The sequence below is a fragment of the Heloderma suspectum genome, chromosome 6 (genome assembly GCF_057233095.1).
Source record: "Heloderma suspectum isolate Gila_16-S chromosome 6, 16-S_ref, whole genome shotgun sequence".
Classification (NCBI taxonomy): Eukaryota; Metazoa; Chordata; class Lepidosauria; order Squamata; family Helodermatidae; genus Heloderma; species Heloderma suspectum.
Window position 1 is genome coordinate 91504666 of NC_139463.1, and position 22776 is coordinate 91527441.

The 22776-nt window shown below is 42.3% G+C and overlaps 1 pseudogene; it reads left to right on the forward strand.

Moving 5' to 3' along the window:
• Window positions 1-217: 217 nt before the first annotated feature.
• LOC146341816 (vomeronasal type-2 receptor 26-like) lies at window positions 218-22577 on the forward strand (annotated as a pseudogene).
• Window positions 22578-22776: the final 199 nt, after the last annotated feature.

Consider the following 22776-nt stretch of genomic DNA (forward strand, 5'->3'; position numbering starts at 1 on the left):
GGCTGCCATTGCCATGCCGCATTTCTAGGTTAAAGGCTGACTCCGGATGCAAATGGCATCCAACACACCATTTATGGCCGTAAAACTCTTAGTTTAAGCTAAATGCAGGCATTTATGGCAGCATTTAGGTTAATCTAAGAGCTTTATGGGCACAAATGATGCAGTGGATGCCATTTGTGTCCGGAGTCAGCCCTTAACCTAGTGATATGGTACGGCAATGACGATCGGCCGTATCGCTGGTGATAGAGAGCCAGTGGCCGGCTCCATGGAATCGCCACAGAGTGGAGCTGGCCAAAGAGGATTTTGGGGGGAGAGATGGATGGATCACCTCTCCCTGCAGGCAGATTCCCCCCAGGATCAGCAGTCTCAAGTGTGGTGTTGGAGGAACCCAGGACAGTAATTCTGGGTGACTTCAACTTCCATGCTGAGTCTGTCTCTGGAGCCCCAGCTGTCTGGAGCATGGAGCTGTCTCAGTTTGTCATCGGCCCAACACATGAAGTAGGACATACCCTTGGTTCTTGCTCCAAGCTGTGAGATGACTAATCTGAAAATGAGGGGGAGTAACCCCATTGTCATGGTCAGATCATGTCCTGGTTAGCTTTGAACTCACAACATTACTTCCCTCCTGCAAGGGTGGGGGACCCATTTACACCAACATCTCTCCCTTCTCTGTCTCTCCCTCTGTATTTCTCTCCCTCTCTCTCTGTCTCCATCTGTCTCTGTCTCTCTGTCTTTCTCTCTCTCTGTCTCTCTGTCCTATCTGTCTGTCTGTCTGTCTATCTATCTACTCCCATAAAATGTTTATGGTAATCATTTTTTCTCCACACAATATGGTTTTGTTTGTGAAAAGCATGATCCATCAAGGGAACCTTGAGAAAACAGAGACTAAGCTTTCACTTTTCACACACGGAAGACTGTTTTAAATGTCCAAATGATCAGTATCCAAACAAGGACCATGACTTCTGCATTCCGAAGATTATAACATATTTAGCTTATGAAGAACCTTTGGGGCACAGTTTAGTCTTCATTGTTCTTTCCCTTTCTTTGATCACAGCTCTAGTGTTGGGAATCTTTATGAAGCACCACAACGCTCCTATAGTCAAAGCCAATAACCGGAACCTCACTTACACTCTCCTCATCTCCCTCCTGCTCTGCTTCCTTTCCACATTGCTATTCATCAACCATCCTGAGAAAGGGACATGTGTCCTCCAACAAACTGCTTTTGGCATTATCTTCTCTATGGCCATATCTTCTGTGTTGGCCAAAACCATCACTGTAGTTCTGTCTTTCATGGCCACCAAGCTGGGAAGCAGGATGAGGAAATGGGTGGGGAAAAGACTGGCCATGTCCATAGTCCTTGGCTGCTCCCTTATCCAAGCAGGCATTTGTACTGTGTGGTTGGCAACTTCTCCCCCATTCCCTGATGTTGACATTTACTCAGTGACTGAAGAAATTGTACTGGAATGTAATGAGGGCTCCATGACTATGACAAATATTAATGTATATTAATGTATATATTTGAAATTGAAGTGTTAAATCCCCCCCCCCTTGTATTCTTTCCCTTATATCAAGGGAGATGTCAATGACTTCTTTGTATTGACATGTTTTATGATAACTTTTTCTGTTTTTGATTTCTTTTTGTTATTGTTGTTACTGTTGTGCTGCAAATATACATATATATCTATACACACACACACACACACACACAGTATATGGATTTGGAAGTTTTCCCTTTATTGTTCTTGGCTTTGTGGAGAATGAGTTAACCCAAGAAAGCTTTCAGTCTGGTTTTAAGCCTATGTTTTAATTTTTGTAAGCTGCCTTGTGTCCCAGTACTGGGGAATATAATAATAATAATAATAATAATAATAATAATCACTTAAAAACAAAACACAACAACAACAATGAATATAATTTCTTCCTCTACTTTACTGATGTCATTTTCTCACTGTGGTTAGTGTAAGCATAAGCCCATACATTTTTTCACATATGATTCATGAGTATTCCAGCAAAGACTTGGAAGTAATAAATATGTTTTCTTCAACATTTCACAGAGAAAACATACTTTGAGCAGGTACCTGTTTTCCCTCCTACTGTATATTTATTAAAAAAAAACAACACCTGTGATTAGTCCTATTCCTTCTCGGGAACCCTTTCTATGCCCTACTGGCTTCAGGGGGAAAAAATAAACAAGGAGTTCATGGGGAATGTATTCCCTGTACTGTTCCTACCTGGTGAGGGAGACAAGGCAGAGGCAAATTGCAATACTCTTTCCTCCTTTACTTCATCCTGATTTATGATACTTTATTTATACTCCAGGCTGCAGAACAGATTAAGTGTAGGATGAATGGCTAGTCTGGTGTACTATTTGAAGCTCTAAGGGTAGTGGGAAAACATTAAGAGGGGAAATATTGAAAGAAGATTTGCATTTAGGATGGTGTTATTACTGATTTTGCAACAGATGCTACTGCTTTGTGTGGCATCCATATCTCATACAGAAAAATGCCACACTGGTGATCCTCTCACTATTCTTCACAGGTATTTGCAACCTGGTGATTTGATCATTGGTGGTATTACTTCTCAGATCTTAATGCCGGATGACCTGAATGACTTCACAGAACACAGAAACACCTTCACAGAACTGATTGGAGACACTCTGTAAGTTTCCCCCCCACACACACACACAAACCCACTTTTCATAATGAATATCTGTCTGGATAGGCCAGGTGTATAGATTAGGTTTAACTACAGCATTGCATGAACTGATTTTTCCATCTGTAATGTTCCAAGAAAATGTATCTATAATAAAGGAGGAAACAGTATTGCAACAGTATTGCAACATTCCATTTTACTGGAAGGAAAATTTCTCTAATTCTCTTATGTGCAGAGATGTGCAGTTTTAATGTTTAAGAGTGCAACGCTATCTGTGTCTACTCAGATGCAAACCCCACTGGACAGTACCACAGGTACATTGCACTGTCTGTGTGTCAGATAGCAGCTAAACACTCAATTTACACCTAAATTTAGAATCTTTTCCCATTGCCATTGTTATTAACTCCATCAATTGCCTGACCATACCAGATATATTAGGATTTCGGCTAGGAATGTATTCAGTGATTAATGAATTGTTATTCTGACAACTGATCTGGAACTTGTTCTTTCATTGAAATACATTTTCAAGTTTTAACAGTCTCAAAATAATTTCCTTTTTGAGATATTAAGGATGTTTGTATACCTTACATTTTGGTCATTAGAAGGAAACACCCTCTTAAATATTTGCTTTTAAACAATCCTAATATAATACAGCTAAAAGGACATAAACTAAACCAGTAGAAATGTGTGTGCCTTTAACTGTCTGCCATATGAATTCACACACACACACACACCACCACCACCACAACCTAATACCATAAAATGAACCAGGCAGGATCCAAATAAGGGTCCAGCCAGCTCATAATTCTGTACATGAAGTGGCCAATCAGGTGCCAGTGACAAACCCCAAAGTAGGACGTGAGTACAATAGCACCAACCCACTTGCACTCTCCAGCAACTGTTACATACAGACATAGTGGCACTGATACTGGTGGTACGATGTAGCCCACCAGGCTTGTAGCTGCTCACTCCCTTATTGTCCATGAATTTCTCTAATCTGCTTCTAAAGCCATACAAATTGGTGGCCATCACAACTTCCTGTGATTGTTTATCCTTAATGTAACTGTGTGCTGTGTGAAGAAGTACTTCCTCATATCTCTTCTGAATTTCCCACCAATCAGCTTAATGAGATGACCCTGGGTTCTACTATTATGAAAGAGAGAGAAAAATCCTCATGATCTACATTCTCCATAACATGCAAAATTTGTAATTCTCTATCATATCACCCCTCACTCCAATTTTCTCTATGCTCAACAGTTCCAGTCAATGACCTGGTTCGCACAATAACTCTGAGCTAGCCCAGGGTTATGTGAGAGTTGTTACCTCTCCAATAAGTCAAACCACCTGGGTTTGGACAAGACAACAAGCCCCCTCCCCCCCCGGTGGATGTTTTGGTAAATGGCACCAGCACACACCATGACTTAAAGAAGGTGCAGTATCCTGTTTAACCCATGGTGGCCGTGCAAACCAGCCCAATGTAACATTTCAACATAGGTCATTCCATCTTCTTGATATTATAGTTGCCCTTTTCTGCATCATTCCAACTTTAAAGTATCCTTTCTAGGTGTGGTGACCAGAACAATACACAATATTCAAACTGTGGCTGCATCATAGATTGTTATAAGGGCAATACGATATTGGTAGTGTTATTTTACATTACTTTCCTACTTATGCCTAATATGGATTTGACTTTTTCAACTCAGCCACACACTGGGTCAACATTTTCATGAATATGACCACCACAACCCCAAGATCTCTTTCTTGGTCAGTCACTGTTAGCTCCAATCCCATCAGCTTATATGTGAAGTTGGGATTTTTCGCACCATTGTGGGTTTTTTTTTCCAATTTGTTGCTCTTTCTCCCACTTTGGAGAAAACCTTTTGGAGCTCTTCACAATCCCTTTTTGTTTTAACTACCCTTAATAATTTGGTGCCTGTAAGCAGACATACATGTTTTGGTACATAGCTTTTTCTAAATAAATTAACTGAGATAGTATGGTGAGTAGTATCTTCTGAAATAGATGCTGTATGACAGGCAACTCTCATTGTAGCATGTTGCCTAAGAACTACCAACATGCCCTAGCTCTGGTATATGCTGTGAAAGAGATCAATGAAAACCACCAGATCTTACCCAACGTCACCTTGGGCTTCCACATGTATGAAAGCTACTCCATTGCACACTGGACCTATCATAGCACAATGGAACTTCTCTCAACACACAAGAGATTCATCCCAAACTATAAGTGCAGCATCCAGAACAAACTGATGGCTGTCATTGCGGCTCTTAACTCGGCAACCTCCCTCCACATGGCAAACATCTTGAGCACCTACAAAATTCCACAGGTAGGATGTGTGGGTGTCAGCCTGGGAAGCATTCAGTGATTTGAACTTCCTTTTCTATCCAACCAGATGTGATTTTGTGCAATTGATATAGAATAGGGCATGTTTTGAGACAAATATACAGCCATGCACATGAGGTATCAGCAAAGTTACTCTTTTTGAGAACAAAGCAGGGTTTTAAGACATGCGGTATGATATCTGTGTTTGTTGAACAGCTTCCTTTTTCAATAAGTTTAGAGTCTTTACATTCAGTATAATAGCAAATTGGATTTGTATAGATAACAAAGATCTAGCCATATAATAGACTGAGAATCAGTAGCATGTGAATTAGTAGTAAAGTAAGGCAGGTATGATATGTCTCATTTTTCAGAATACAGTCAAGTAACTAAAACTGCATGAGTGACTTTGTAAATGTTAGACTAGGGAGAAGCAATCAGTTTCCCACTGAAGAGTTTTGATGCTCAGTGATTTTCCCATATAATTCAGAAAGGGCAAGCCTCTGAAAGCTAGACACTTTGGGTTTGTGTAAACACCCTTATGCAGTAGCTTTCTGGATAAGAAAACAAAGTTCAAGGAGCTGCCAATTAGACAATTAGATCTGTCTAATTGGCAGATCTGATTTCTATGCACAATATTTTGCAGGTTATGGGTGTCTATTGCACTTCTGTATAAGCACAATCCAGGGCATCAATCTGAAGCACTGTGTATGTTCAGTTTATGTTTTTTGTTATGGCGTATAGTTATTATGGCTTACATAAAAAGAAGGATGGATTCACCTCAGAACTATGTACAATAATACACACATTTGAAAAAGATAACTCATCCATGAACTAAAAGCACATATTTTAATATATAAATCCTGTCTCTATTTTATCCCAATTCTATATTTGTTTTCATTTTGGAGGGAAGTTCAAGTAGAGTTCAGGTTCTTAAAGAATGTTCTCTTGATGTTTTTTGTTTGTTTGTTTTATTTCTAGTGTTGTGCTTTTATTGGATTTCATTATACATTTCATTGAGGGCCCTGGTGTGCAGAAAAGTGATATATACATACTTATAATAAATAATAAATAAACTGTTATTAATAATAAAATGATCTTCATAATAATACAGTGATAATAAATTATTTTAAAACAACTGAACTAAGTTCAGTCAGACTTACTCTGAAGTAAGGCCTCTATGATTACTTATCTTGGAGTGGAAGAGAGGTGAGACAACAACTCTTGTTTCACCAGGGGCTATTTTCTAGGAGTGAACTACCTTAGTGCTCTGACAGAATTTTCTTCTCCATATTTCACCACTCTCATTTCATTTGATGAAAAAGGAATTGCTTTTGGAAAAAGAAAACTCAGAAGAGAATGAACATGTTCTTAGATATTCGCTTGGGTTGGGTGCAGGGCTCTTGTACTAACTCTAGTTACAGAGGGTGGAGGGAGCTGCACAGTGATGTCAAGTTGTGTAACACAGACACACAAAAAGCACACCCAAACCCAAAACCCACCACCAGATACAGCACCCTCTCAATGACAAGGTAAGCTCAAACACACCACCAAAATAAATGCAAACAACTTTCTAAGCCACCCTTAGAATACAACAGGAAAATGGGAGCCTCTTTCCCAGGTTGGAGTGAGGAAGGCATCCCACAATAGTTTAACTTCCGCTATCACTCAGGAAAACCAGGGACCATGTGACAAATTTCTGAATGATATACCGGTCCCAGGTTCTTCCTTGTCCCAATTCATCTCTCCTTTTTTCCCATGATAAGAGTTATCTCTCATCTCCTCATCTATTCAAGATTCTACTTTTACTGATACAATACTGAACTATTACCTCTCTTTTCCACAACTTCAATCCTGAAAGCCTTTTCTTTACCAAAAAACCCACACCGAAAACAAACCTTCCTTCTTTTTCCTCCCTTACTTTTTTACTGTGATTTCCTCCTCCTGGCTCTTCTCGGGGGTGGGAGGGAGGAAGCAGCAAGCTATCTCAGTTTTGTCAGGAATCCTTCCAAAGACAAGTCCTCACCTTCCTCTTGAGGTGCAATTTTGTATCCTGCAATTGAAAGGAGCAACCCAGTGAGCAACAGTTTGCAGGTCTCAACCACCTGATCATGATCACTGATGGAGAGAGGAGGAATCAGAGCTCAACTGTATGGGATCTGATCGAGGCTGAGGGAGTCTGGGCATTGCCACTATGGAGCACATTGTCCTCTCCTGGGAGAAAATTGAACCCTGAGCACATGGGATCTGATCAAGGCTCAGAACTGGGGTGTTGCATCTATGGACTACACCTCCTGTTAAAATCCCCCCCCCCCCGAAAAAAAGGGGGAAAGCCAGTGTGCTGTGAAATTTGCAGGTTGGATTCATGAAAATCTGAACTCATTTGGTTTCATTGTGGAATTCTCTGACATCCCTACCATATGCCCCACCTCTGTTACATGGAGGATCTGGAGATCCTGCTGTATGCAGCAGGATTTGGTTTGGGAGGAAGGGGGGTTCTCCAACAATAGGTAGATGCACTTTACATGACACAATCTGCACTCAAAGAAAGAGCTTCACCATGGGGGTGGTGTTCTGAGGGCGATGAGCACCAGGTTAGTGCATGTTGATCTTGGTAAGGCCGAAAAGTTCAGACCAGAGAACCTTTTCCCACATATTTGCTGTGTCTCCAACATGCTTTTGGCAAAATCCAAATGTGATTTGATATGGGGTTTTTCTTCTTGCCACTCTTCCATAAAGCACAGCTTTGGGGAGCATCTTGGTGAAAGTTGTCTCATGGAAGGTTTCTCCTGTCTCAGCTGTGGATCTCTCCAGCTCCTTCAGAGTTACCATTGGCTTTTTGATTGCTTATCTGACTAATGCTTTCCTTACCCAGTCACCAAGTTTTGCTGGATGGCCTTCTCTAGGCAGAACTGTGGTTGTGCCATATTTCCATTTTCCAAAAATGGATTTAACAGTGCCCCAGGGGATGTTCATTGTCTGGGATATTTTTTATAACCCAACCCTGATTGGTGCTTCTCCTGAACTTCATCCCATATTTGTTTTGATAGCTCCTTGGTCTTCAGGATGCTGTTTGTTAAGCTCCAACAAACTCTGGCGTCTTCCAGAAACAGGTGTATTTAATCTGAGATCACGTGACACTTGAGTTCCATGCAGTTCAACTCCAGTCAACTAATTATGTGACTAATTATGTAATTATGTGAAGGCAATCAGTTGCACCAGAGCTTATTTAGGGGTGTCACAGCAAAGGGGGTGAAGACTTATACAATCCAGACTTTTCAGTTTTTTATTTGTAAATAACTTTGTAAAATATGTTGATATTTCCACATTTATGGACTATTTTGTGTAGAGCAGTGACAAGAAATCCTAATTAAATCCATTTTCATTCCAGGTTTTAACACAACAAAATGTGGAAAAGGGGGCAGGGGAAACTTTTGCAAGACATTGAATATCAATGCACAAAGTCCTTCAGACTATCAGGATCACTATTCTTTTCTTACCACCCCACCTCCATTGGGGAAGAACATATCTAGACCCACCCTAGCTAGGTGGTTAAAAGAATGCATATTTTTAGTGTACGAGGCTTCATGCCATACTAAACCTCTTAAGATCAAAGCACACTCAAGAAGATCAGCAGCCACTCCAGCAGCCTTAAGCACCAACACATCCTTAGCTGAGATAACTATGGTGGAGACATGGCAAAACCCACATTCTTTTACCAGACACCATAAAATCGATGCATATGATGGATGTCTCCTTGAAAGAAGAGTCCTTGGGAAGATAGTTGTACAGCAATAGACTGTGTGTTCAATTGCTTTCCTACCTGAATTGGACAATAGCATGAGCATATCCATTGTTGGATGCTTTCCTCTCACCTCCCTGGAGAAGGGAACATTGGTACTTACTGGGACGGTTCCTTCTGGGTTGGTGTGCAGAAGGCATACAGAACAAACAACCAAGTCTATACACATCTACGTTATCTACCTGCCTCTCTGTCCACAGGGCCGGAACTACCCCAGAGGGTAGCAGCACTCGCTGCTCCTATGGAATTTCTACCTCTATCAAACTGTTTACTAACCTATGATTTTCTTCCAATGCAGACTTGAGAAAGAGATTTATTTTCTATCTCTGAGCAGTGCCTTATCACAAGAAATACAGAACATGCTGGTTGTTCTAATACATTTTTAAAAGGTAAATAGGAAATAATTTGCATTCACATTTATTTTATTTATATTATTTATTTAAATCATTTGTATCCCACCCTATATCATTAAGATCTCAGAGCGGCGTACAGATAAAATCAATTTAAGCAGTATAAAACAATAAAGAATTTAAACACCTAAAAACACATTAAACCATTAAACAAGCTAATACCAATTACAATCTAAAATGATAAAGCAGTTAAAACAGTGCACTTCTTTGGGAATGCATTTAGCCCTTAAAGGCTTTTGTAAAAGCCTTTAAGGGCTAAATGCATTCCCAAAGAAGTGCACTTTGCGCCGAAATGAAACCAGTGTCTGCGCCAATCAGGCCTCCAAGGGGAGGGCATTCCACAACCGGTGTGCTACTGGAGAGAAGGACGTCTCCCACGTCCAATCATAGTGTATGTCTCACACTGGTGGGACTCAGAGAAGGACCCCTCCAACAGATCCCAGTCTTCAGGCAGGCACATATAGGGAGAGGTGCACCCTCAAATATCAAGGTCCCAAGCTGCTTAGGGCTTTAACTGTCATCACCAAAACCTAAAATTCCGACCAGAAGCATATTGACAGCTAATGCAATTCCTTCAAAACTGGTGTTATATGATTTTATGAGATGTTCCAGTCAGTGGTCTAATGACTGCATTTTATACTAGCTGCAACTTCTGAGTTGTCTTCAAGGGAAGTCCCACTTAAAATGCATTGCAGTGGTCTAATTGGGAAGTTACCAGCACATGTACTACTGAGGCTAGGTTATCCCTGTCCAGGAAAGGCCAGAGCTGGTGGATCAGCTGAAGCTGGCCCCAAGTACTCCAAGCCACAGAGTCCACCTGGGGCTCCAGTGACAGGGATGGATCTGGGAGTACACTCAAGCTATGCACCTGCTCCTTCAGGGGGAGTGCAACCTCATCCAGAACAGGTCATGTACCCAATTCCCAGACACAGGAACCATCAAACCACACAGCTTCCATCTTGTCAGGACTTAGCGTCAGTTTATTGGCCCTCATCCAGCCCATTACAGCCTCCAGGCACTGGTCCAGTACCTTTACCACTGACTCCAGTGACAAGGAGAAGTAGACCTGAGCATTATCAGCGTACTGGTGGCACCCCACCCCCAAACTCCTAATGACCTTTCCCAACGGCTTCATACTTATAGATGTTGAACAGCATGGGGAATAGAATAGAACCCTATGGCACCTCACAGCTTAATAGCTATGGGGTAGAACAGGAATCCCCCACTACCACTATCTGGAATTGTCCCTGCAGGTAGGAGTGGAACCACTCTAAAATACAGTAAATCATATTATCATAGATAACCATGACTGACACTGCAATGAGTGGTGCAGCAATGGCTGGAACTTGGGGCCAAAGTCGAGGGCACTGCAGCCCATGGACTACCCAAATGACCACCAAAAGAGTGGCAGGTGATGAGGACATCTGGGCAGCAGAAGCAGACTCCATTATATTCCCATAGTCATGGTGGCGCTATGATTTAAGTGAGTTCAAAATGCAAAACTGCACATGCTCAGATTATTTTTATTAGTGTTGAATTATAAAACTATGTTTTTAAAAAATCCTACATTGAGCAACTTGATAATTAGGAGTAGACATTACAATTTTCCCTCTTCCCTAAATATTACGGGGAGCAAAAGTAAACATATTTCCTTTTGAAACTATTTGCTTCTCTTTCCCTCCCTTTACTCCAAGCCATCCATTTCCTCTCTCCATAGTTTACATATGGCTCTGTTCCACTGATGAATGATAAAACGGAAACTTCTTCCCTCTACCAAATGATCCCAAATGAAGCCTATGAAATTACAGGGATTCTCCACCTGCTATTGTACTTCAGATGGACATGGGTTGGGGTTATTGCCAAAAATGACGAGAATGGAGATAGCTTTGTGAGGTCAATGAGTGGAATGTTTCCCCAAAGCCACATCTGTTTTGCCTTCATAGAAAGAATCAAGAAAATTTACATCAATGAACTTTCTGAAGCAATGAGTTGGTTGATGGGGATTTACATTGTTTCGATGAAAAGCAATGCCAATGCAGTGACTGTCTATGAAGAAGATATAATAAATTTCAGATGGTTGTTGTATCTGCCAGAATTGGAAGAGAATATCATGACACCTGAAGGGAAATTGTGGATTCTGACAGTCCAACTGGAGCCTTATCAAAAGAGTTGGGATATGAAAACCATGCATGGTGCTCTGGCCTTCACCAGTCACTCAGAGGAAGTGTTAGGATTCCAAAGTTTTCTTCAGACCAGAAACCATCTGGGGACCAAAGAAGATGGATTTATCAGGGTGTTCTGGGAACAGACATTCAACTGCGGCATTCCAAATCAACTGACGGGCACAACAGCTGAGAACACCTGCACTGGGGAGGAGAAGCTTGGGAGCCTTTCAGGAGCTTTTTTTGAAATGAGCATGACTGGCCACAGCTACAACATCTACAATGCTGTCTATGCTGTGGCCCATGCTTTACATGCCATGCAGGCAAACAGCCCCAGACAGACAGGAATGGTGAACATTCAGGATCAACAGCCATGGCAGGTAATGGCCTCAGCAGGCAAATATGAGAGAGCAGCATATTTATTGCTGTAACAGGATCCATCATTTCCTGTACATCCTTCTAGATCCTTTCTTTGACTAAGGAATGAGGAAAGAGATACCAAATAAAATGGCACCTTTAAGGGCCAAAACAGACATTACTTTAAATAAATGTCTAGCAGCTAAGTCTTTCCCCCATTTTTATTCTAGCGTAGATACAAAAGCCTGAAATATAGCCCAATGCAATTTGTTGAGAAAGTCGCTCATTAAAATAAAGACGAATATGGGGAATTTGCTTGTGGGTTTCCTATGTGGACCTGGTTGGTCACTGTGTGAGCAAAATGCTGAATGAAATGGACCCTTGGTCTGATCCAGTATGGCTCTTTTTATGTTCTGATGTTGTTCTTATGAATACTGTTGCCAGGTGGAGTAGACAGGGCTGGGCTAGTTAAACTGATTTTAATTCAACTTTCCACCTCAATATGGGATAGTTGTATATGCAATCTCTTGACATGTTCTTGAAAAAATTATCTTTTCTTTATGATTCTAGATCCACCACTTTCTAAAATACTTATCATTTAACAACAGTGTTGGGGATGAGTTTTCTTTTGACTTGAGCAGAGAATTGGTAGCTGGATTTGATATTATAAACTGGGTCACTTTCCCAAACCAGTCCTTTCAAAGAGTGAATGTTGGAAATGTGGGTCCACAGGCAAAATTATTCACTATTAATGAAGATGCCATCACATGGCACAAGAGTTTTAACCAGGTAGGGTATCACTGCAAGTAGTTTCAAAAATGTTCCAATCCAGAGCAAATACTGAACCTAGGGATGTATGAATCCACCCCTGTCCAGGATTGCTTGAGTCCCCCTGGACCAACACTGGAACCCTCTCATAATGCCTCTAATATTGTGTAGATGAACATTTCCCAGCCCAAATGTGTGCATATTTAAAGATGTGCATTTTTTTCTGAGTACCCTTTTTTTTGTTAAAAAAAAAAAAAGTCAGCAAAATGATGGGTGCTTGCCAGACAGGTCCAGATGAGCGCAGGGAGCATCTGGGTGGGCACAAGAAGGGGTGAGCGAAGCCAGGGTCTTAGTGGGCATGGTCTGGCGTGTGGGTGGGGGGGAGCCCAACAGACTCCCGGACCCAGTTGGGTGTCCATGACATCCCTAACTGAACCACATTCCTCCTGGAAATTGTGAAGGAAAATTCATTCTACAACTTTAAGATCTTTAAAAATACTGGGTTAGATACAGATTTAGATCCATACAGATAGGTTGGCAAAAGCAGATTTAGCCACACCTATGCTAGGGATGTACGGATTGTGTGAAATCCATTCTGTCTGTGTTTTGTCTTCAGTTCCATTGTCAGCCCATCTATAGAATGAGCTTTTTTTGTTGTTGTTTCCAAATTCGCACAAATTCTTATTTGTGTGAATGTACAACTGAACAAATTTGCATGTGCAAAAGTGTGCAAATTCCCCCAAGATGTTTATTTTCACACTTTAGGCTATAGAAGAACTGTGCATTATTGGCCTTTTTTATAATTTGAGTATTTCTCTAGATGAAATTTATGCAAAATTGAGGAAAGTTAAAACAAAACAAAACAAAACTGGTCCACAAGACTGCAAAACCACCCAAAAGAGGAAAAGCCAGTTCACTGTGGAAACCACAGGTTGAATTCATGACAATGTTAACTCATTTGGTTCCATTGTGGAATTGTCCAACATCCCAACCCTATGCTCCACCTCTGTTACATAGAGGGTCAGGGAATACTGATGAATGGGGTACAATTGAGTGTGGGAGGAAGGGGGATTCTCCAACATCAGGTAGAGACACCTTGCATGAGACAATCTCAACTCAAAGAAGGCAGTTCTCTCCAATTTTGATGGAATTTTCCCTCCCAGACCTACCACACCAGAGCAAAACCCATTCAGTATGGTCCATCAACCCTCTGTGTAGCAATTGCATGGGGTAGAGGGACAGTCAAGGAGAGGGGCAGGGGAAACTCCACTTCCTCCAGCCCAGGTACAACTTTCAACCCAACCCATTGACTCCCTGATTATGTATGGATGTTTTTAATTGTGGAACTTGATTGCATTTGATACTTAGTATGGGGACAACCTACTGGAATAACATTTTAGAAATTTAATTGCAAGCTCCTGAACAACCAAGGATACAGTTTACATTTAGATAAAAGATAAGTAAGGATGTTTCATTTGCCCTGGAATATGCTTTGCTGGGATCTATGGTTCAGTTATGTTGAAAGTAACCACTTCACCTTGAGAATTGAATGAAGAAGCTGGACAGAATCGAAAGAAGGGAAAGAAGTCATATACATCCTGAACAACAAGATAGAAGTAGACATTTAGGAGGTTTTTAATTTATTTAGATTAGGGAAAGATGCATACATGGAGTGGATACGGAACATAATGGCGTATGTAACAACTACACACGTTCAGATAGAAACTCATAGAATAGAACATCATTGTCTCAATCTTTATTACCGAAGCCAAGCACTGCAGTGATATAACATGCCATGCATAGGAAAGCTATGCTTCACATGGCGTATTTTCTCCAGAATCTTGAGGACACTTTTTTCTACAACATCCTCTTTCTTTAACTGTTGAACTACAAATGGCATGCCAATTCCCCAAATATGTTTGGTAATATTCTTTATTTTTGTCTCCTTCTCATGGCCCAGGTTTTGTCTTTTTCAGTGTGTAATGACAACTGCCACCCTGGTTATAGAAAGAAAATGAAGGAGGGGGAGCCCTTTTTCCTGTTATGATTGCAGCCGATGTCCAGAAGGGAAGATTTCAAGCCAAATGGGTGAGAGATAGACAGAGTTATCTTACGATCCTAAGGAACATATAGGATAGATCCATGTAGACATAAGATGAGTCAGACTGCAGAGGACAAGTGCAGGGATCAGGTTTTCTTCCCCTTAAAAAAAGAAAAAAATGAGATGTCTTTCTATTTTGCCCAACAAGAAAGAGAAATAGTGACATTCCTAAAAGTATGCATTTAAGTACCACTGAAAATTTTTTTGTGAAATTAACTATATAAGTGCTATATGCAGATATATATGAGGTTTTATTCCAAGAAGTAACCCTACACATTTCAGCCCTGGATATGGTACTCGTGGGGGGGTCAGATTTAATATATAACTGCCTGCAGAGATATCTGATTGCTTACAACTTATCCTCCGTACACCTGAATGTTTCCCTAGTCTTTTAGGCCTAAATTTCCTAAATCGGATATATGGAGTCCCTGGGACCAGGGACCAGCAAAGTTGCCTCCACATTGTCCTTGTCCTTTGTTGCCTTATGAAGCATATGAACCTTACTTTGTTGCTAGAGCAATCCTCCTGTGAACATGACAGTGTGTTCCTTCTAAGCGATCAGAGGCTGCAGCTGGCAGGGTGGGTTGAAAAGTGAGAGCAGTAAGACTAGATGCTTCATGAGGCAGTGCAGGACCAAGAGAACATGAGGCGTCTTCACTGAACAATGTGTAGGTGCATGATGGGGTATGTTGTAAGCAGACACACCTTGTGACATTGTAGAACATCATCAGTGATCACAGAGGACATCAGTTTGGCATCAACCATAGATTCCAGTGTTCTGGCTTACTTGAGTTACATAGCCAACAAACTGGGAACCCCACAAGGAATGCCAGAAAAGCCCAAAGCAGAGGGCTACACAAAGAGGATGTTTATTTCAGTGGAAACAATTCCAATGCCCTTTGGTCCCTCTCCCTCAGGTCCTTCTTCAGGCCAATTTGGTATAGTGAAATGCTCGCATAGGGGACTGGAGTTTGAGGAGACCACAACAACACCCATTAAATTATATCAAATTGACCTGAAGAAGGACCTGGGGGTTCCAAAAGGCACTAGAATTGTATTCATTGAATTAGACATCACTTTTGTCTACCCTTCTTCTTTGGGCTTTTCTGGCATTCTTTGTGTCAAGTTTCAGCCAACACGAGATAGCCTTAACTATGGATGTAAATTGACAGGCTTTTTCTTAATTGAATTTCCCTATTTTTCTAAAAGGGAACTGTTAGGGATGTTGGAAAATTTTGCCACAGATTCCAGGGAGGCCGAATGCCAGCGCATTCGGCCCCCTGGAATCCATGGTGGAACGAAGCCACCCGCCCCACCACCGTGTGAAATGGGCCTGGAATGGAGCCTATGTTTGTCGGCCGCTCTGGTGCTCCTCGAATGGTGGCCATGTCTGCCATGATAGGCTACATAAGTATTTACGTAGCCTATCATGGCAAAAGACAGGGCTGCAAATGGTGGCAGCTACGGCAGCTGCCATTTGCGTCCCTGCACAGCCCAGCAGCTGGATGTCTGGCTGCGGGCAGCCCCGGCCGGCGGCTCTGTAGAGTTGCCGCGGAGCGGAGCCGGCCAGAGAGGATTCTGGGGGGAGAACGGAGCACCTCCCCCTGCCGGATTGCCTGGCATGAAGCCAGGTAAGAGTTTTGTACATCCCTAGGAACTGTATCATTAAACTATTGGCAGTCCTCCTCTCCCCCCAGAGAACATGTATCTGTTTACTTAAAGTTACACCTAAATGATAAATGGGATTATAAATGTTTAACTAATGGAAATCATGATTCCCTTTCAAGAATACAGATTATAAATTCTCAGGAAGAAGTTCCACAAATAGGGAAGCCCGTCCTCCACAGAGAGTGACCCTCCACATGTAGAAATCAAGGAAAATGGTGATGGAGAGGGAGATAGTGAGCTCATCCCTGCTTCCTTTCATCATGAGTAGAGTTTACACATGACAAGAATCACTGAATAGGCTAGATTCTCACAGACATCTTAATGAGTGTACATACAGTGGGAAGGATTGACTGATTTGACCTCCTTGCAGTCCAGGGGACTCGTAAGAGTCTTCTCCAGCACCACAGTTCAAAAGCATCAATTCTTTGGCGCTCAGCCTTCCTTATAGTCCAGCTCTCACAGCCATACATTACTACTGGGAAAACCATAGCTTTGATTAGATGGACCATTGTTGGCAAGGTGATGTCTCTGCTTCTGACTATGCTGTCTAGGTTTGCCATAGCTTTCTCCCAAGGAGCAAGCATCTTTTAATTTCATGGCTACAGTCTCCATCTGCGGTGATCTCGGAGCCCAAGAAAGTAAAATCTGTCACTGCTTCCATTTCTTCCCCTTCTATATGCCAGGAAGTGATGGGGCCAGATGCCATGATCTTAGTTTTTTTAATGTTGAGTTTCAAACCAGCTTTTGCACTCTCCTCTTTCACCCTCAACAAGAGGATCTGGAGATCCTCTTCGCTTTCTGCCATTAGGGTGGTATCGTCTGCATATCGGAGGTTGTTGATAATTCTCCCAGCAATCTTAATTCCGACCTCTGATTCATCCAACCCAGAGTTTCTCATGATGTACTCTGCATATAAGTTAAATAAGCAGCAGAAAGTAAAGGGAAGATGGCAATGAATAATATGAAATTGATTCAGTTTTAGGAGCATGCTACTGCTCCAGACCCCCAAAATCCTATGCAGAGGCTGGGCAACCCTGTTGAATGGGGTGAGATGTGGTAGTGGTGAGATGCTCTTGAACATGAACATTTTCAGAGACACCATCTGACAATGAAGCCCTTCGATCTATGGAATGCAAAGCATGGATCCAATCCAATAAAGATGTTAATCATGAACAGGTGTCTAAATAAGCAGGTTTTTATACCTCACCTAGAAAGCCAAAAACAAAGGAGGTGGTGGTTAATAACAACAACAGCAACATATTAGCACCACTGCTACTAACACTACTACTCATTATGATCCACAGCCCAGTAAATTTAATCAGGTTTTGAAAGCACTGTGTGATTCAGCTTAAGAAGCTATTATGAAAAGAAACAAAGTTGAATTCAAAAGCTTGCAACATTTATAGGGAATCTATTCATTTCTACTCAGTGGTAGATGCCATTGCCTTTAATGCGTCACACACATTAAATTTTAGGATTCTATACTATTTCATCCTATAGTTAATATCCTAGCTATAGATTGATGACAATTTCATTTAAGTCCAGTATTCATATGGATATGCCCAAAATTGCTAAGATCATAGAAAAGAAAGAAAGAACTTGAATTAAAAGAAAAGAAAAGAATAAGAGAGAGAAACAAACACTGATCAGTTTGGTCCATCCCTAATGCCAGCCAATAAAGCTCTATGGACAATGGCAAGGGGCTCTAAAATAGGCTCCACTCACCTTTTATTCCAAGCTTTAGGAGATATCAAGGAACAGGCTGTCATACACAGTGCCTTCCATAAGTATTCAGACCCCTTTGACTTGTCTACATTTTCTTATATTACACCCTGCAATGAAAATGGATTTAATTAGGATTTCTTGTCACTGTTCTACACAAAAAAGTAGAGATGGCAGAGAATTCCACCACGGATCTCGGTGAGGAAGAATGCCAGTGCATTCGGCCCCCCGAAATCTGTGGCGGAACAGCCTGCCACCTAGGGATGTACAAAAGTCACTTACTTTTTAGCGAAAATGATTCGAGGTGGGGGGGAGCTGCTCTGTCCCTCCCCCCGAAATTCTTGCCAGGGGGGAGGTGCTCCATCCCTCCCCCCCAAAAATCTGGCCGGCTGGCTCCGCTCCGCAGGGATTCTGCGAAGCCGAAGGCCGGCTCCGCCAGCGACCGGACATCCAGCCGCTGGCTAGCAGGGACGCAAATGGCGGCACCCGTAGCCGCCGCCATTTGCGTCCCTGCAGTCAGCCATGATAGGCTACGTAAATGTTTACGTAGCCTATCACGGCTGATTTAAAAGAAAAAAACGCGCATACGCAAATGGCAGCGTCCACGGGCGCCGCCATTTGCGTTCCTTATTTTGGCATGTCTTAGTCTATGTAAACATTTACGTAGACTAAGACGGCGAAAATAAGGGGAACGCAAATAGCGTAGATGCTACGCTATTTGCGTTCCCCTTATTTTCGCCATCTTAGTCTACGTTAATGTTCACGTAGACTAAGACGTGCCAAAATAAGGAACGCAAATTTGCATGCGCGTGTTTTTTTTTCTTTTAAATCAGCCGTGATAGGCTATGTAAACATTTATGTAGCCTATCACGGGTTTTTTTTAAATCTAGCCATGATAGGCTACGTAAATCTTTACGTAGCCTATCACTTTTTCCTTTATTTTAACTGGAATGGCGGTGGCGGCAGCCGGTCGGAAGACCAGCTCCCACGGCCGCCACCGCCAAACCGCCGCTGAACCGCTGCAGCAGCTGCCGCTGCCAGGAAGATCCGCCCAAGGTAAGTCCCGTCCCGGGGGGGCGGGGGGGTGGCAGACCGTTCTGCCACCGATTTTGTGGGGCCGAATGTGCTGGCATTCAGCCTCCCCGAGATTCGTGGTGAAATTCTCTGACATCCCTACTGCCCCCCTGCCCCCCCCGCGGATCCCCCCCAGGACGAGACTTATCTGGGTCGGATCTTCCAGGTGGCGGCACCTCCGGCAGCAGCAGTTGCGGCAGCTGGTCTTCCGACCAGCTGCCACCGCTGCCATTTGTCTTGTAAAAAACAAACAAACAAACAAAACGACGTGATAGGCTACGTAAAGATTTACGTAGCCTATCATGGCTGGGTTTAAAAAAAAAACAAAAAACGATGTGATAGGTTACATAAAGATTTACGTAGCCTATCATGGCTGAGTTAAAAAAACAACAACAACCCGCGTTCGCAAATGGCGGCGGCTATGGCCACCGCCATTTGCGTTCCTTATTTTTGCTGTCTTAATCTATGTAAATATTTACGTAGACTTTGATGGCAAAAATAAAGGGGAATGCAAATAGCATAGCAGGCACTGTTTGCGTCCCTTTTTGATTTGCCGTTTTATCCTATGTAAAGATTTACGCAGGCTAAAACGGTGAATCAAAAAGGGACGCAAATAGTGCCCGCTACACTATTTGCGTTCCCCTTTATTTTCGCCATCATAGTCTACGTAAGTATTTATGTAGACTAAGACGGCCAAAAATAAGGAACGCAAATGGCGGCGGCCATAGCCACCGCCATTTGCGTATGCAGTTTTTGTTTTGTTTTTTTCCCCAGAGCCCTCCGCAGCCAGAAATCCGGCTGCGGACAGCTCTGGGCTGGGTTGGGCCTGGCCAGCTGCTGCGCAGAGCTGCTGTGTAGCACAGCCGGCCATCAAGGATCCCGGGGGGGAGGAATGGATCGCCTCCCCCTTGTTGAGGATTCCGGGGGGAGGGACAGAACGCCTCCCCCCCACCATCAACATAATCTGCAAAAGTTAAGTCACTTTCGTACATCCCTACAAAAAAGTCTGTAATGTCAAAGTGGGGAAAATCTGCATATTTTACTAAATGATGTACACATAAAACACTGAAGAGTCTGGATTGCAAAAGTATTTACCCCCTTTGCTGTGTATCCCCTAAATAAGCTCTGGTGCAACCAACTGTCTTCAGAAGTCACATAATTAGTTGAATGGAATCTGCCTGTGTGCAATTCAAGTGTCACCTGATCTCTGATTAAATATCCCTCTTTCTAGAAGGACCTAGTTTGTTGGAGAGCATATCTTTACAAACAGCATCCTGATGACCAAAGATGTTTCAAAACAATTCTGGAATAAAGTTCTGGAGAAGCACCAATCAGGGTTGGGTTATAAAAAATATCCCAATCCTAAACTATAAACATCCCCCGGGGCAATGTTAAATCCATTATTCTAAAAATGGAAAGAATATGGCACAACTGCAGCCCTGCCTAGAGAAGGCCATCCACCAAAACTCAGTGATCAGGTAAGGAGGGTGTTAGTCAGACAAGCAATGAAGAGGCCAATGGTAACTCTAAAGGAGCTGGAGAGATCCACAGCTGACATGGGAGAAACTGCCCATGGGACAATTATTACCCATACTCTCCACAAAGATGAGCTTTATGGAAGAGTGGTGAGACAAAAGCTGTTGTGGGCGGGGGGACATATAAAAATCACATTTGGATTTTGCCAAAAGGCTTGTGGGAGACACAGCAAACATATGGGAAAAGGTTCTTTGGTTTGATAAGACCAACACTGAATGTTGTGGTCTTACTGCATAATGCTACTTCTGCAAGGCAGTGTGTGTGTGTGTGTGTGTGTGTGTGTGTGTTATAGAAAGACTAACAACAGAGTATTAACAATATTTATTTTAAGCTGAACAGCTTTCTTATACATCTTAATTGAGACTAACTGTATCCACAGTGGACCCAGAGCTTCCTTGTTGCAAACACACACACTTCATATAAATGTATGCAATTCACACAATATTCCTTTATTTGTGTGAGAAGGCTGGTCCATCAAGGAAGGTTTGGGAAAACTGAAGCTAAACTTTACCTTTCAGACATGGAAGACTGTTTTAAATGTCCAAATCATCAGTATCCAAACAAGGACCATGACTTCTGCATTCCGAAGATTATAACATATTTAGCTTATGAAGAACCTTTGGGGCTCAGTTTATTCTTCTTTGCTCTTTCCCTTTCTTTGATCACAACTCTGGTGTTGGGAATCTTTATGAAGCACCACAACACTCCTATAGTCAAAGCCAATAACCGGAACCTCACTTACACTCTCCTCATCTCCCTCCTGCTCTGCTTCCTTTCCTCATTGCTATTCATCAGCCATCCTGAGAAAGTGACATGTGTCCTCTGACAAACTGCTTTTGGCATCATCTTCTCTGTGGCCATATCTTCCATGTTGGCCAAAACCATCACTGTGGTTCTGTCTTTCATGGCCACCAAGCCGGGAACCAGGATGAGGAAATGGGTGGGGAAAAGACTGGCCATGACCATAGTCCTTGGCTGCTCCCTTATCCAAGCAGGCATTTGTGCTGTGTGGTTGGCAACCTCTCCCCTATTCCCTGATGTTGATCTATACTCAGTGTTTGAAGAAATTGTACTGGAATGTAACGAGGGCTCCGTGACTATGTTTTATTGTGTCTTGGGTTATATGGGTTTTCTGGCAACAATCAGCTTCATTGTGGCTTTTCCTGCCAGGAAGTTACCCAACAGTTTCAATGAGGCCAAGTTTATCACGTTCAGTATGTTGGTGTTTTGCAGCGTTTGGCTATCTTTTGTTCCCACTTACTTGAGCATGAAGGGGAAATACATGGTAGCTGTGGAGATCTTCTCCATCTTATCATTGAGTGCTGGGTTGCTCGGTTGCATCTTTTCCTCCAAATGTTTAAGGATGGACGAACGGGACTTACCTCGTCCCGCAGCTTGCTTCGCAGTGGCGGGGAGGCGCTTCGCTTCTGCCCCCAAAGTTCAGGCGAGGGGGGGGAGGCGCCCCATCCCTCACCGCCAAAATTCAGGCCGGGTAGGAGCGCCCCGTCTACCCGGCTGCGAAAAAAAGTAAAAAAAACCACACCCACACATGTGATAGGCTATGTAACGATTTACGTAGCCTATCATGGCTAGATTTCCAAAGTCAGAGTTGAGAATGTTGTTGCACTTCAAGAATAACCCAAAATGCCCTGTTCATAACCCTGATGCAATCATGACAGCATTTTCTCAAGCTTGTGATCACATTTGCAAAAGGAGTCCTTTTAATAAAAAGTGCACTTTAAAATGTTTTAATATTTTCACACTGTAATTAATGGTGGAAAAGTGTGAATTTGAGTGCTTGCTTTGAGAAATCTACATTTTTCCTCTTCAAAAATGTGCATTTCCCATATTAGAAACCTCTGCCCCCTGCACTGGCATTCAAGAGAGATAATTAGGTGAACTCAATATCATGGCAGAGAAAACAGAGAAACTCAAGAAGTTTGAACATTGCTCGTTCTCACATCCCTCCTTGTAAGGTTGTAATACCTAACACAGGAGAGCTCACTAGCAAGTTTAAAGAACAAATAGGTGTCACAGAAAAATTATTTGTGAATGTTGGATGCAGGGGCTTATGTCTCAGCTACACATTCAGACTTCAAAAAAAAATTACAAAAAAAAAGTCGATATGAACAACAGAAGCAAAAACAAAGCAAAAAAAAAGAGGGGGGAGAAAATCATATCATACAACA